This window comes from Taudactylus pleione, unplaced genomic scaffold (assembly GCF_031769625.1).
Source record: "Taudactylus pleione unplaced genomic scaffold, aTauple2 ptg000085l, whole genome shotgun sequence".
Classification (NCBI taxonomy): Eukaryota; Metazoa; Chordata; class Amphibia; order Anura; family Myobatrachidae; genus Taudactylus; species Taudactylus pleione.
In genome coordinates this window covers 11,645,457-11,662,093 of record NW_028284487.1, presented here as the reverse complement: position 1 = coordinate 11,662,093, position 16,637 = coordinate 11,645,457, and the positions used below count along the sequence as shown (strand labels likewise).

General features: G+C 36.1%; 1 non-coding gene across 1 annotated transcript; it reads right to left on the bottom strand.

Moving 5' to 3' along the window:
- Positions 1-4,962: 4,962 nt before the first annotated feature.
- TRNAI-AAU (transfer RNA isoleucine (anticodon AAU)) lies at positions 4,963-5,036 on the bottom strand. Its single transcript has one exon. It is a non-coding gene; the product is annotated as a tRNA-Ile (tRNA).
- Between the last annotated feature and the right edge of the window lie 11,601 nt (positions 5,037-16,637).

Sequence of the window (16,637 nt, the reverse complement as noted above, 5' to 3'; positions counted from 1 at the left end):
TCTCTTCTTGGCATTTCTTGTAGAACAACAAGAAACAGCACATGGCCCATATGGGGATCGAACACGTGACCTTGGCGTTATTAGCACCACGCTCTAACCAACTGAGCTACCCGGCCAAACATAAAAGCATCAGCAAACACAAAAATGCCAAATGTACCTAAAACAGGAGAACATTCAGTATTTCAAAGATCAGCAATATTGAGTAGAGGAAGACTCTCTAATAATGGGTTCCATGGTGTAATGGTGAGCACTTTGGACTTTGAATCCAGTAATCTGATTTCAAATCTTGGTGGGACCTAACTTTGTTCAATTTCCTTAAAGTTGAATTTTAGGATAGCTTATCTATATTTAAACTTTGTATAAATCCCATCATCTTCAGTGGTTTTTTTACTCCAAACTAATTTTGAAGCTGTTTCAAATCAGTTTTCAACTGGAAAGATGTTTGTCAAACATTTGGAAATAGGAAAAGTTGCAATAAGAATGCAGTGATCCATCACTTGTGCTATGGTTTTAAGATATTCTGGTTTTAAGAATTTTCTTCTTCAGTGTGCACTAATGAGAGTAAAGGTCTGTTCTTCTTCTCTTCTTAAAACTTAGTCCCCCATAGTAGATTCAATCACCAAATAAATGTCCTGATTGATTAATTTGCCATAGCATTTCTTAGATTTGCCATATTGCTATATTTGAGAAAAAGTTTTCTATGTATGCCATATAGAGAAATGCTGCATCAGCCAAAGGATGACATTTTTGTTTATTCCTAACATCGATTTAAAAATTCTCTGTTTTGTATGTGTCTATGATGTTCTCTAGCAAGTTTCAAGGGCTGCTAACTGTAGCCAATGCATTCATCCCACACTTCATGCACTTTGCCGCCGGATAAAATCTCTTCTTGGCATTTCTTATAGGACAACAAGAAAAAGCACATGGCCTGTATGGGGTTCGAACACATGACCTTGGCGTTATTAGCACCATGCTCTAACCGTCTGAGCTAACCGGCCAAACATAAAAACATCAGCAAACACAAAAATGCCAAATGTACCTAAAACAGGAGAACATTCAGTATTTCAAAGATCAGCAATATTGAGTAGAGGAAGACTCTCTAATAATGGGTTCCATGGTGTAATGGTGAGCACTTTGGACTTTGAATCCAGTAATCTGATTTCAAATCTTGGTGGGACCTAACTTTGTTCAATTTCCTTAAAGTTGAATTTTAGGATAGCTTATCTATATTTAAACTTTGTATAAATCCCATCATCTTCAGTGGTTTCTTTACGCCAAACTAATTTTGAAACTGTTTCAAATCAGTTTTCAACTGGAGAGATGTTTGTCAAACATTTGGAAATAGGAAAAGTTGCAATAAGAATGCAGTGATCCATCACTTGTGCTATGGTTTTAAGATATTCTGGTTTTAAGAATTTTCTTCTTCAGTGTGCACTAATGAGAGTAAAGGTCTGTTCTTCTTCTCTTCTTAAAACTTAGTCCCCCATAGTAGATTCAATCACCAAATAAATGTCCTGATTGATTAATTTGCCATAGCATTTCTTAGATTTGCCATATTGCTATATTTGAGAAAAAGTTTTCTATGTATGCCATATAGAGAAATGCTGCATCAGCCAAAGGATGACATTTTTGTTTATTCCTAACATCGATTTAAAAATTCTCTGTTTTGTATGTGTCTATGATGTTCTCTAGCAAGTTTCAAGGGCTGCTAACTGTAGCCAATGCATTCATCCCACACTTCATGCACTTTGCCGCCGGATAAAATCTCTTCTTGGCATTTCTTGTAGAACAACAAGAAACAGCACATGGCCCGTATGGGGATCGAACACGTGACCTTGGCGTTATTAGCACCACGCTCTAACCAACTGAGCTAACCGGCCAAACATAAAAGCATCAGCAAACACAAAAATGCAAAATGTACCTAAAACAGGAGAACATTCAGTATTTCAAAGATCAGCAATATTGAGTAGAGGAAGACTCTCTAATAATGGGTTCCATGGTGTAATGGTGAGCACTTTGGACTTTGAATCCAGTAATCTGATTTCAAATCTTGGTGGGACCTAACTTTGTTCAATTTCCTTAAAGTTGAATTTTAGGATAGCTTATCTATATTTAAACTTTGTATAAATCCCATCATCTTCAGTGGTTTTTTTACTCCAAACTAATTTTGAAGCTGTTTCAAATCAGTTTTCAACTGGAGAGATGTTTGTCAAACATTTGGAAATAGGAAAAGTTGCAATAAGAATGCAGTGATCCATCACTTGTGCTATGGTTTTAAGATATTCTGGTTTTAAGAATTTTCTTCTTCAGTGTGCACTAATGAGAGTAAAGGTCTGTTCTTCTTCTCTTCTTAAAACTTAGTCCCCCATAGTAGATTCAATCACCAAATAAATGTCCTGATTGATTAATTTGCCATAGCATTTCTTAGATTTGCCATATTGCTATATTTGAGAAAAAGTTTTCTATGTATGCCATATAGAGAAATGCTGCATCAGCCAAAGGATGACATTTTTGTTTATTCCTAACATCGATTTAAAAATTCTCTGTTTTGTATGTGTCTATGATGTTCTCTAGCAAGTTTCAAGGGCTGCTAACTGTAGCCAATGCATTCATCCCACACTTCATGCACTTTGCCGCCGGATAAAATCTCTTCTTGGCATTTCTTGTAGGACAACAAGAAACAGCACATGGCCCGTATGGGGATCGAACACATGACCTTGGCGTTATTAGCACAACGCTCTAACCAACTGAGCTAACCGGCCAAACATAAAAACATCAGCAAACACAAAAATGCCAAATGTACCTAAAACAGGAGAACATTCAGTATTTCAAAGATCAGCAATATTGAGTAGAGGAAGACTCTCTAATAATGGGTTCCATGGTGTAATGGTGAGCACTTTGGACTTTGAATCCAGTAATTAGCCTTAGCATTTCTTAGATTTGCCATATTGCTATATTTGAGAAAAAGTTTTCTATGTATGCCATATAGAGAAATGCTGCATCAGCCAAAGGATGACATTTTTGTTTATTCCTAACATGGATTTATAAATTCTCTGTTTTGTATGTGTCTATGATGTTCTCTAGCAAGTTTCAAGGGCTGCTAACTGTAGCCAATGCATTCATCCCACACTTCATGCACTTTGCCGCAGGATAAAATCCCTTCTTGGCATTTCTTGTAGGACAACAAGAAAAAGCACATGGCCCGTATGGGGATCAAACACATGACCTTGGCGTTATTAGCACCATGCTCTAACCAACTGAGCTAACCGGCCAAACATAAAAACATCAGCAAACACAAAAATGCCAAATGTACCTAAAACAGGAGAACATTCAGTATTTCAAAGATCAGCAATATTGAGTAGAGGAAGACTCTCTAATAATGGGTTCCATGGTGTAATGGTGAGCACTTTGGACTTTGAATCCAGTAATCTGATTTCAAATCTTGGTGGGACCTAACTTTGTTCAATTTCCTTAAAGTTGAATTTTAGGATAGCTTATCTATATTTAAACTTTGTATAAATCCCATCATCTTCAGTGGTTTTTTTACTCCAAACTAATTTTGAAGCTGTTTCAAATCAGTTTTCAACTGGAGAGATGTTTGTCAAACATTTGGAAATAGGAAAAGTTGCAATAAGAATGCAGTGATCCATCACTTGTGCTATGGTTTTAAGATATTCTGGTTTTAAGAATTTTCTTCTTCAGTGTGCACTAATGAGAGTAAAGGTCTGTTCTTCTTCTCTTCTTAAAACTTAGTCCCCCATAGTAGATTCAATCACCAAATAAATGTCCTGATTGATTAATTTGCCATAGCATTTCTTAGATTTGCCATATTGCTATATTTGAGAAAAAGTTTTCTATGTATGCCATATAGAGAAATGCTGCATCAGCCAAAGGATGACATTTTTGTTTATTCCTAACATCGATTTAAAAATTCTCTGTTTTGTATGTGTCTATGATGTTCCCTAGCAAGTTTCAAGGGCTGCTAACTGTAGCCAATGCATTCATCCCACACTTCATGCACTTTGCCGCTGGATAAAATCTCTTCTTGGCATTTCTTGTAGAACAACAAGAAACAGCACATGGCCCGTATGGGGATCGAACACGTGACCTTGGCGTTATTAGCACCACACTCTAACCAACTGAGCTACCCGGCCAAACATAAAAGCATCAGCAAACACAAAAATGCCAAATGTACCTAAAACAGGAGAACATTCAGTATTTCAAAGATCAGCAATATTGAGTAGAGGAAGACTCTCTAATAATGGGTTCCATGGTGTAATGGTGAGCACTTTGGACTTTGAATCCAGTAATCTGATTTCAAATCTTGGTGGGACCTAACTTTGTTCAATTTCCTTAAAGTTGAATTTTAGGATAGCTTATCTATATTTAAACTTTGTATAAATCCCATCATCTTCAGTGGTTTTTTTACTCCAAACTAATTTTGAAGCTGTTTCAAATCAGTTTTCAACTGGAAAGATGTTTGTCAAACATTTGGAAATAGGAAAAGTTGCAATAAGAATGCAGTGATCCATCACTTGTGCTATGGTTTTAAGATATTCTGGTTTTAAGAATTTTCTTCTTCAGTGTGCACTAATGAGAGTAAAGGTCTGTTCTTCTTCTCTTCTTAAAACTTAGTCCCCCATAGTAGATTCAATCACCAAATAAATGTCCTGATTGATTAATTTGCCATAGCATTTCTTAGATTTGCCATATTGCTATATTTGAGAAAAAGTTTTCTATGTATGCCATATAGAGAAATGCTGCATCAGCCAAAGGATGACATTTTTGTTTATTCCTAACATCGATTTAAAAATTCTCTGTTTTGTATGTGTCTATGATGTTCTCTAGCAAGTTTCAAGGGCTGCTAACTGTAGCCAATGCATTCATCCCACACTTCATGCACTTTGCCGCCGGATAAAATCTCTTCTTGGCATTTCTTGTAGGACAACAAGAAACAGCACATGGCCCGTATGGGGATCGAACACATGACCTTGGCGATATTAGCACCACGCTCTAACCAACTGAGCTAACCGGCCAAACATAAAAACATCAGCAAACACAAAAATGCCAAATGTACCTAAAACAGGAGAACATTCAGTATTTCAAAGATCAGCAATATTGAGTAGAGGAAGACTCTCTAATAATGGGTTCCATGGTGTAATGGTGAGCACTTTGGACTTTGAATCCAGTAATCTGATTTCAAATCTTGGTGGGACCTAACTTTGTTCAATTTCCTTAAAGTTGAATTTTAGGATAGCTTATCTATATTTAAACTTTGTATAAATCCCATCATCTTCAGTGGTTTCTTTACGCCAAACTAATTTTGAAACTGTTTCAAATCAGTTTTCAACTGGAGAGATGTTTGTCAAACATTTGGAAATAGGAAAAGTTGCAATAAGAATGCAGTGATCCATCACTTGTGCTATGGTTTTAAGATATTCTGGTTTTAAGAATTTTCTTCTTCAGTGTGCACTAATGAGAGTAAAGGTCTGTTCTTCTTCTCTTCTTAAAACTTAGTCCCCCATAGTAGATTCAATCACCAAACAAATGTCCTGATTGATTAATTTGCCATAGCATTTCTTAGATTTGCCATATTGCTATATTTGAGAAAAAGTTTTCTATGTATGCCATATAGAGAAATGCTGCATCAGCCAAAGGATGACATTTTTGTTTATTCCTAACATCGATTTAAAAATTCTCTGTTTTGTATGTGTCTATGATGTTCTCTAGCAAGTTTCAAGGGCTGCTAACTGTAGCCAATGCATTCATCCCACACTTCATGCACTTTGCCGCCGGATAAAATCTCTTCTTGGCATTTCTTGTAGAACAACAAGAAACAGCACATGGCCCATATGGGGATCGAACACGTGACCTTGGCGTTATTAGCACCACGCTCTAACCAACTGAGCTACCCGGCCAAACATAAAAGCATCAGCAAACACAAAAATGCCAAATGTACCTAAAACAGGAGAACATTCAGTATTTCAAAGATCAGCAATATTGAGTAGAGGAAGACTCTCTAATAATGGGTTCCATGGTGTAATGGTGAGCACTTTGGACTTTGAATCCAGTAATCTGATTTCAAATCTTGGTGGGACCTAACTTTGTTCAATTTCCTTAAAGTTGAATTTTAGGATAGCTTATCTATATTTAAACTTTGTATAAATCCCATCATCTTCAGTGGTTTTTTTACTCCAAACTAATTTTGAAGCTGTTTCAAATCAGTTTTCAACTGGAAAGATGTTTGTCAAACATTTGGAAATAGGAAAAGTTGCAATAAGAATGCAGTGATCCATCACTTGTGCTATGGTTTTAAGATATTCTGGTTTTAAGAATTTTCTTCTTCAGTGTGCACTAATGAGAGTAAAGGTCTGTTCTTCTTCTCTTCTTAAAACTTAGTCCCCCATAGTAGATTCAATCACCAAATAAATGTCCTGATTGATTAATTTGCCATAGCATTTCTTAGATTTGCCATATTGCTATATTTGAGAAAAAGTTTTCTATGTATGCCATATAGAGAAATGCTGCATCAGCCAAAGGATGACATTTTTGTTTATTCCTAACATCGATTTAAAAATTCTCTGTTTTGTATGTGTCTATGATGTTCTCTAGCAAGTTTCAAGGGCTGCTAACTGTAGCCAAACACAAAAATGCCAAATGTACCTAAAACAGGAGAACATTCAGTATTTCAAAAATCAGCAATATTGAGTAGAGGAAGACTCTCTAATAATGGGTTCCATGGTGTAATGGTGAGCACTTTGGACTTTGAATCCAGTAATCTGATTTCAAATCTTGGTGGGACCTAACTTTGTTCAATTTCCTTAAAGTTGAATTTTAGGATAGCTTATCTATATTTAAACTTTGTATAAATCCCATCATCTTCAGTGGTTTCTTTACGCCAAACTAATTTTGAAACTGTTTCAAATCAGTTTTCAACTGGAGAGATGTTTGTCAAACATTTGGAAATAGGAAAAGTTGCAATAAGAATGCAGTGATCCATCACTTGTGCTATGGTTTTAAGATATTCTGGTTTTAAGAATTTTCTTCTTCAGTGTGCACTAATGAGAGTAAAGGTCTGTTCTTCTTCTCTTCTTAAAACTTAGTCCCCCATAGTAGATTCAATCACCAAATAAATGTCCTGATTGATTAATTTGCCATAGCATTTCTTAGATTTGCCATATTGCTATATTTGAGAAAAAGTTTTCTATGTATGCCATATAGAGAAATGCTGCATCAGCCAAAGGATGACATTTTTGTTTATTCCTAACATCGATTTAAAAATTCTCTGTTTTGTATGTGTCTATGATGTTCTCTAGCAAGTTTCAAGGGCTGCTAACTGTAGCCAATGCATTCATCCCACACTTCATGCACTTTGCCGCCGGATAAAATCTCTTCTTGGCATTTCTTATAGGACAACAAGAAAAAGCACATGGCCTGTATGGGGTTCGAACACATGACCTTGGCGTTATTAGCACCATGCTCTAACCGTCTGAGCTAACCGGCCAAACATAAAAACATCAGCAAACACAAAAATGCCAAATGTACCTAAAACAGGAGAACATTCAGTATTTCAAAGATCAGCAATATTGAGTAGAGGAAGACTCTCTAATAATGGGTTCCATGGTGTAATGGTGAGCACTTTGGACTTTGAATCCAGTAATCTGATTTCAAATCTTGGTGGGACCTAACTTTGTTCAATTTCCTTAAAGTTGAATTTTAGGATAGCTTATCTATATTTAAACTTTGTATAAATCCCATCATCTTCAGTGGTTTCTTTACGCCAAACTAATTTTGAAACTGTTTCAAATCAGTTTTCAACTGGAGAGATGTTTGTCAAACATTTGGAAATAGGAAAAGTTGCAATAAGAATGCAGTGATCCATCACTTGTGCTATGGTTTTAAGATATTCTGGTTTTAAGAATTTTCTTCTTCAGTGTGCACTAATGAGAGTAAAGGTCTGTTCTTCTTCTCTTCTTAAAACTTAGTCCCCCATAGTAGATTCAATCACCAAATAAATGTCCTGATTGATTAATTTGCCATAGCATTTCTTAGATTTGCCATATTGCTATATTTGAGAAAAAGTTTTCTATGTATGCCATATAGAGAAATGCTGCATCAGCCAAAGGATGACATTTTTGTTTATTCCTAACATCGATTTAAAAATTCTCTGTTTTGTATGTGTCTATGATGTTCTCTAGCAAGTTTCAAGGGCTGCTAACTGTAGCCAATGCATTCATCCCACATTTCATGCACTTTGCCGCTGGATAAAATCCCTTCTTGGCATTTCTTGTAGGACAACAAGAAAAAGCACATGGCCCGTATGGGGATCAAACACATGACATTGGCGTTATTAGCACCATGCTCTAACCAACTGAGCTAACCGGCCAAACATAAAAACATCAGCAAACACAAAAATGCCAAATGTACCTAAAACAGGAGAACATTCAGTATTTCAAAGATCAGCAATATTGAGTAGAGGAAGACTCTCTAATAATGGGTTCCATGGTGTAATGGTGAGCACTTTGGACTTTGAATCCAGTAATCTGATTTCAAATCTTGGTGGGACCTAACTTTGTTCAATTTCCTTAAAGTTGAATTTTAGGATAGCTTATCTATATTTAAACTTTGTATAAATCCCATCATCTTCAGTGGTTTCTTTACGCCACACTAATTTTGAAACTGTTTCAAATCAGTTTTCAACTGGAGAGATGTTTGTCAAACATTTGGAAATAGGAAAAGTTGCAATAAGAATGCAGTGATCCATCACTTGTGCTATGGTTTTAAGATATTCTGGTTTTAAGAATTTTCTTCTTCAGTGTGCACTAATGAGAGTAAAGGTCTGTTCTTCTTCTCTTCTTAAAACTTAGTCCCCCATAGTAGATTCAATCACCAAATAAATGTCCTGATTGATTAATTTGCCATAGCATTTCTTAGATTTGCCATATTGCTATATTTGAGAAAAAGTTTTCTATGTATGCCATATAGAGAAATGCTGCATCAGCCAAAGGATGACATTTTTGTTTATTCCTAACATCGATTTAAAAATTCTCTGTTTTGTATGTGTCTATGATGTTCTCTAGCAAGTTTCAAGGGCTGCTAACTGTAGCCAATGCATTCATCCCACACTTCATGCACTTTGCCGCCGGATAAAATCTCTTCTTGGCATTTCTTATAGGACAACAAGAAAAAGCACATGGCCTGTATGGGGTTCGAACACATGACCTTGGCATTATTAGCACCATGCTCTAACCGTCTGAGCTAACCGGCCAAACATAAAAGCATCAGCAAACACAAAAATGCCAAATGTACCTAAAACAGGAGAACATTCAGTATTTCAAAGATCAGCAATATTGAGTAGAGGAAGACTCTCTAATAATGGGTTCCATGGTGTAATGGTGAGCACTTTGGACTTTGAATCCAGTAATCTGATTTCAAATCTTGGTGGGACATAACTTTGTTCAATTTCCTTAAAGTTGAATTTTAGGATAGCTTATCTATATTTAAACTTTGTATAAATCCCATCATCTTCAGTGGTTTCTTCACTCCAAACTAATTTTGAAGCTGTTTCAAATCAGTTTTCAACTGGAGAGATGTTTGTCAAACATTTGGAAATAGGAAAAGTTGCAATAAGAATGCAGTGATCCATCACTTGTGCTGTGGTTTTAAGATAATCTGGTTTTAAGAATTTTCTTCTTCAGTGTGCACTAATGAGAGTAAAGGTCTGTTCTTCTTCTCTTCTTAAAACTTAGTCCCCCATAGTAGATTCAATCACCAAATAAATGTCCTGATTGATTAATTAGCCTTAGCATTTCTTAGATTTGCCATATTGCTATATTTGAGAAAAGTTTTCTATGTATGCCATATAGCGAAATGCTGCATCAGCCAAAGGATGACATTTTTGTTTATTCCTAACATGGATTTAAAAATTCTCTGTTTTGTATGTGTCTATGATGTTCTCTAGCAAGTTTCAAGGGCTGCTAACTGTAGCCAATGCATTCATCCCACACTTAATGCACTTTGCCGCTGGATAAAATCCCTTCTTGGCATTTCTTGTAAGACAACAAGAAAAAGCACATGGCCCGTATGGGGATCAAACACATGACCTTGGCGTTATTAGCACCACGCTCTAACCAACTGAGCTAACCGGCCAAACATAAAAGCATCAGCAAACACAAAAATGCCAAATGTACCTAAAACAGGAGAACATTCAGTTTTTCAAAGATCAGCAATATTGAGTAGAGGAAGACTCTCTAACAATGGGTTCCATGGTGTAATGGTGAGCACTTTGGACTTTGAATCCAGTAATCTGATTTCAAATCTTGGTGGGACCTAACTTTGTTCAATTTCCTTAAAGTTGAATTTTAGGATAGCTTATCTATATTTAAACGTTGTATAAATCCCATCATCTTCTGTGGTTTTTTTACTCCAAACTAATTTTGAAGCTGTTTCAAATCAGTTTTCAACTGGAGAGATGTTTGTCAAACATTTGGAAATAGGAAAAGTTGCAATAAGAATGCAGTGATCCATCACTTGTGCTATGGTTTTAAGATATTCTGGTTTTAAGAATTTTCTTCTTCAGTGTGCACTAATGAGAGTAAAGGTCTGTTCTTCTTCTCTTCTTAAAACTTAGTTCCCCATAGTAGATTCAATCACCAAATAAATGTCCTGATTGATTAATTTGCCTTAGCATTTCTTAGATTTGCCATATTGCTATATTTGAGAAAAAGTTTTCAATGTATGCCATATAGAGAAATGCTGCATCAGCCAAAGGATGACATTTTTGTTTATTCCTAACATGGATTTAAAAATTCTCTGTTTTGTATGTGTCTATGATGTTCTCTAGCAAGTTTCAAGGGCTGCTAACTGTAGCCAATGCATTCATCCCACACTTCATGCACTTTGCCGCTGGATAAAATCGCTTCTTGGCATTTCTTGTAGGACAACAAGAAAAAGCACATGGCCCGTATGGGGATCGATCACATGACCTTGGCGTTATTAGCACCATGCTCTAACCAACTGAGCTAACCGGTATTTCAAAGATCAGCAATATTGAGTAGAGGAAGATTCTCTAATAATGGGTTCCATGGTGTAATGGTGAGCACTTTGGACTTTGAATCCAGTAATCTGATTTCAAATCTTGGTGGGACCTAACTTTGTTCAATTTCCTTAAAGTTGAATTTTAGGATAGCTTATCTATATTTAAACTTTGTATAAATCCCATCATCTTCAGTGGTTTCTTCACTCCAAACTAATAGCATTTCTTAGATTTGCCATATTGCTATATTTGAGAAAAAGTTTTCTATGTATGCCATATAGAGAAATGCTGCATCAGCCAAAGGATGACATTTTTGTTTATTCCTAACATGGATTTAAAAATTCTCTGTTATGTATGTGTCTATGATGTTCTCTAGCAAGTTTCAAGGGCTGCTAACTGTAGCCAATGCATTCATCCCACACTTCATGCACTTTGCCGCTGGATAAAATCCCTTCCTGGCATTTCTTGTAGGACAACAAGAAAAAGCACATGGCCCGTATGGGGATCGAACACATGACCTTGGCATTATTAGCACCACACTCTAACCAACTGAGCTAACCGGCCAAACATAAAAGCATCAGCAAACACAAAAATGCCAAATGTACCTAAAACAGGAGAACATTCAGTATTTCAAAGATCAGCAATATTGAGTAGAGGAAGACTCTCTAATAATGGGTTCCATGGTGTAATGGTGAGCACTTTGGACTTTGAATCCAGTATTCTGATTTCAAATCTTGGTGAGACCTAACTTTGTTCAATTTCCTTAAAGTTGAATTTTAGGATAGCTTATCTATATTTAAACTTTGTATAAATCCCATCATCTTCAGTGGTTTTTTTACGCCAAACTAATTTTGAAGCTGTTTCAAATCAGTTTTCAACTGGAGAGATGTTTGTCAAACATTTGGAATTAGGAAAAGTTGCAATAAGAATGCAGTGATCCATCACTTGTGCTATGGTTTTAAGATATTCTGGTTTTAAGAATTTTCTTCTTCAGTGTGCACTAATGAGAGTAAAGGTCTGTTCTTCTTCTCGTCTTAAAACTTAGTCCCCCATAGTTGATTCAATCACCAAATAAATGTCCTGATTGATTAATTTGCCTTAGCATTTCTTAGATTTGCCATATTGCTATATTTGAGAAAAAGTTTTCTATGTATGCCATATAGAGAAATGCTGCATCAGCCAAAGGATGACATTTTTGTTTATTCCTAACATGGATTTAACAATTCTCTGTTTTGTATGTGTCTATGATGTTCTCTTGCAAGTTTCAAGGGCTGCTAACTGTAGCCAATGCATTCATCCCACACTTCATGCACTTTGCCGCTGGATAAAATCCCTTCTTGGCATTTCTTGTAGGACAACAAGAAAAAGCACATGGCCCGTATGGGGATCGAACACATGACCTTGGTGTTATTAGCACCACGCTCTAACCAACTGAGCTAACCAGCCAAACATAAAAGCATCAGCAAACACAAAAATGCCAAATGTACCTAAAACAGGAGAACATTCAGTATTTCAAAGATCAGCAATATTGAGTAGAGGAAGACTCTCTAATAATGGGTTCCATGGTGTAATGGTGAGCACTTTGGACTTTGAATCCAGTAATCTGATTTCAAATCTTGGTGGGACCTAACTTTGTTCAATTTCCTTAAAGTTGAATTTTAGGATAGCTTATCTATATTTAAACTTTGTATAAATCCCATCATCTTCAGTGGTTTCTTTACTCCAAACTAATTTTGAAACTGTTTCAAATCAGTTTTCAACTGGAGAGATGTTTGTCAAACATTTGGAAATAGGAAAAGTTGCAATAAGAATGCAGTGATCCATCACTTGTGCTATGGTTTTAAGATATTCTGGTTTTAAGAATTTTCTTCTTCAGTGTGCACCAATGAGAGTAAAGGTCTGTTCTTCTTCTCGTCTTAAAACTTAGTCCCCCATAGTAGATTCAATCACCAAATAAATGTCCTGATTGATTAATTTGCCTTAGCATTTCTTAGATTTGCCATATTGCTATATTTGAGAAAAAGTTTTCTATGTATGCCATATAGAGAAATGCTGCATCAGCCAAAGGATGACATTTTTGTTTAGTCCTAACATGGATTTAAAAATTCTCTGTTTTGTATGTGTCTATGATGTTCTCTAGCAAGTTTCAAGGGCTGCTAACTGTAGCCAATGCATTCATCCCACACTTCATGCACTTTGCCGCTGGATAAAATCCCTTCTTGGCATTTCTTGTAAGACAACAAGAAAAAGCACATGGCCCGTATGGGGATCAAACACATGACCTTGGCGTTATTAGCACCACGCTCTAACCAACTGAGCTAACCGGCCAAACATAAAAGCATCAGCAAACACAAAAATGCCAAATGTACCTAAAACAGGAGAACATTCAGTTTTTCAAAGATCAGCAATATTGAGTAGAGGAAGACTCTCTAATAATGGGTTCCATGGTGTAATGGTGAGCACTTTGGACTTTGAATCCAGTAATCTGATTTCAAATCTTGGTGGGACCTAACTTTGTTCAATTTCCTTAAAGTTGAATTTTAGGATAGCTTATCTATATTTAAACTTTGTATAAATCCCATCATCTTCAGTGGTTTTTTTACTCCAAACTAATTTTGAAGCTGTTTCAAATCAGTTTTCAACTGGAGAGATGTTTGTCAAACATTTGGAAATAGGAAAAGTTGCAATAAGAATGCAGTGATCCATCACTTGTGCTATGGTTTTAAGATATTCTGGTTTTAAGAATTTTCTTCTTCAGTGTGCACTAATGAGAGTAAAGGTCTGTTCTTCTTCTCTTCTTAAAACTTAGTTCCCCATAGTAGATTCAATCACCAAATAAATGTCCTGATTGATTAATTTGCCTTAGCATTTCTTAGATTTGCCATATTGCTATATTTGAGAAAAAGTTTTCAATGTATGCCATATAGAGAAATGCTGCATCAGCCAAAGGATGACATTTTTGTTTATTCCTAACATGGATTTAAAAATTCTCTGTTTTGTATGTGTCTATGATGTTCTCTAGCAAGTTTCAAGGGCTGCTAACTGTAGCCAATGCATTCATCCCACACTTCATGCACTTTGCCGCTGGATAAAATCGCTTCTTGGCATTTCTTGTAGGACAACAAGAAAAAGCACATGGCCCGTATGGGGATCGAACACATGACCTTGGCGTTATTAGCACCATGCTCTAACCAACTGAGCTAACCGGTATTTCAAAGATCAGCAATATTGAGTAGAGGAAGATTCTCTAATAATGGGTTCCATGGTGTAATGGTGAGCACTTTGGACTTTGAATCCAGTAATCTGATTTCAAATCTTGGTGGGACCTAACTTTGTTCAATTTCCTTAAAGTTGAATTTTAGGATAGCTTATCTATATTTAAACTTTGTATAAATCCCATCATCTTCAGTGGTTTCTTCACTCCAAACTAATAGCATTTCTTAGATTTGCCATATTGCTATATTTGAGAAAAAGTTTTCTATGTATGCCATATAGAGAAATGCTGCATCAGCCAAAGGATGACATTTTTGTTTATTCCTAACATGGATTTAAAAATTCTCTGTTATGTATGTGTCTATGATGTTCTCTAGCAAGTTTCAAGGGCTGCTAACTGTAGCCAATGCATTCATCCCACACTTCATGCACTTTGCCGCTGGATAAAATCCCTTCCTGGCATTTCTTGTAGGACAACAAGAAAAAGCACATGGCCCGTATGGGGATCGAACACATGACCTTGGCATTATTAGCACCACACTCTAACCAACTGAGCTAACCGGCCAAACATAAAAGCATCAGCAAACACAAAAATGCCAAATGTACCTAAAACAGGAGAACATTCAGTATTTCAAAGATCAGCAATATTGAGTAGAGGAAGACTCTCTAATAATGGGTTCCATGGTGTAATGGTGAGCACTTTGGACTTTGAATCCAGTATTCTGATTTCAAATCTTGGTGAGACCTAACTTTGTTCAATTTCCTTAAAGTTGAATTTTAGGATAGCTTATCTATATTTAAACCTTGTATAAATCCCATCATCTTCAGTGGTTTTTTTACTCCAAACTAATTTTGAAGCTGTTTCAAATCAGTTTTCAACTGGAGAGATGTTTGTCAAACATTTGGAATTAGGAAAAGTTGCAATAAGAATGCAGTGATCCATCACTTGTGCTATGGTTTTAAGATATTCTGGTTTTAAGAATTTTCTTCTTCAGTGTGCACTAATGAGAGTAAAGGTCTGTTCTTCTTCTCGTCTTAAAACTTAGTCCCCCATAGTAGATTCAATCACCAAATAAATGTCCTGATTGATTAATTTGCCTTAGCATTTCTTAGATTTGCCATATTGCTATATTTGAGAAAAAGTTTTCTATGTATGCCATATAGAGAAATGCTGCATCAGCCAAAGGATGACATTTTTGTTTATTCCTAACATGGATTTAACAATTCTCTGTTTTGTATGTGTCTATGATGTTCTCTTGCAAGTTTCAAGGGCTGCTAACTGTAGCCAATGCATTCATCCCACACTTCATGCACTTTGCCGCTGGATAAAATCCCTTCTTGGCATTTCTTGTAGGACAACAAGAAAAAGCACATGGCCCGTATGGGGATCGAACACATGACCTTGGTGTTATTAGCACCACGCTCTAACCAACTGAGCTAACCAGCCAAACATAAAAGCATCAGCAAACACAAAAATGCCAAATGTACCTAAAACAGGAGAACATTCAGTATTTCAAAGATCAGCAATATTGAGTCGAGGAAGACTCTCTAATAATGGGTTCCATGGTGTAATGGTGAGCACTTTGGACTTTGAATCCAGTAATCTGATTTCAAATCTTGGTGGGACCTAACTTTGTTCAATTTCCTTAAAGTTGAATTTTAGGATAGCTTATCTATATTTAAACTTTGTATAAATCCCATCATCTTCAGTGGTTTCTTCACTCCAAACTAATTTTGAAACTGTTTCAAATCAGTTTTCAACTGGAGAGATGTTTGTCAAACATTTGGAAATAGGAAAAGTTGCAATAAGAATGCAGTGATCCATCACTTGTGCTATGGTTTTAAGATATTCTGGTTTTAAGAATTTTCTTCTTCAGTGTGCACTAATGAGAGTAAAGGTCTGTTCTTCTTCTAGTCTTAAAACTTAGTCCCCCATAGTAGATTCAATCACCAAATAAATGTCCTGATTGATTAATTTGCCTTAGCATTTCTTAGATTTGCCATATTGCTATATTTGAGAAAAAGTTTTCTATGTATGCCATTTAGAGAAATGCTGCATCAGCCAAAGGATGACATTTTTGTTTATTCCTAACGGATTTAAAAATTCTCTGTTTTGTATGTGTCTATGATGTTCTCTTGCAAGTTTCAAGGGCTGCTAACTGTAGCCAATGCATTCATCCCACACTTCATGCACTTTGCCGCTGGATAAAATCCCTTCTTGGCATTTCTTGTAGGACAACAATAAAAATCACATGGCCCGTATGGGGATCGAACACATGACCTTGGTGTTATTAGCACCACGCTCTAACCAACTGAGCTAACCGGCCAAACATAAAAGCATCAGCAAACACAAAAATGGCAAATGTACCTAAAACAGGAGAACATTCAG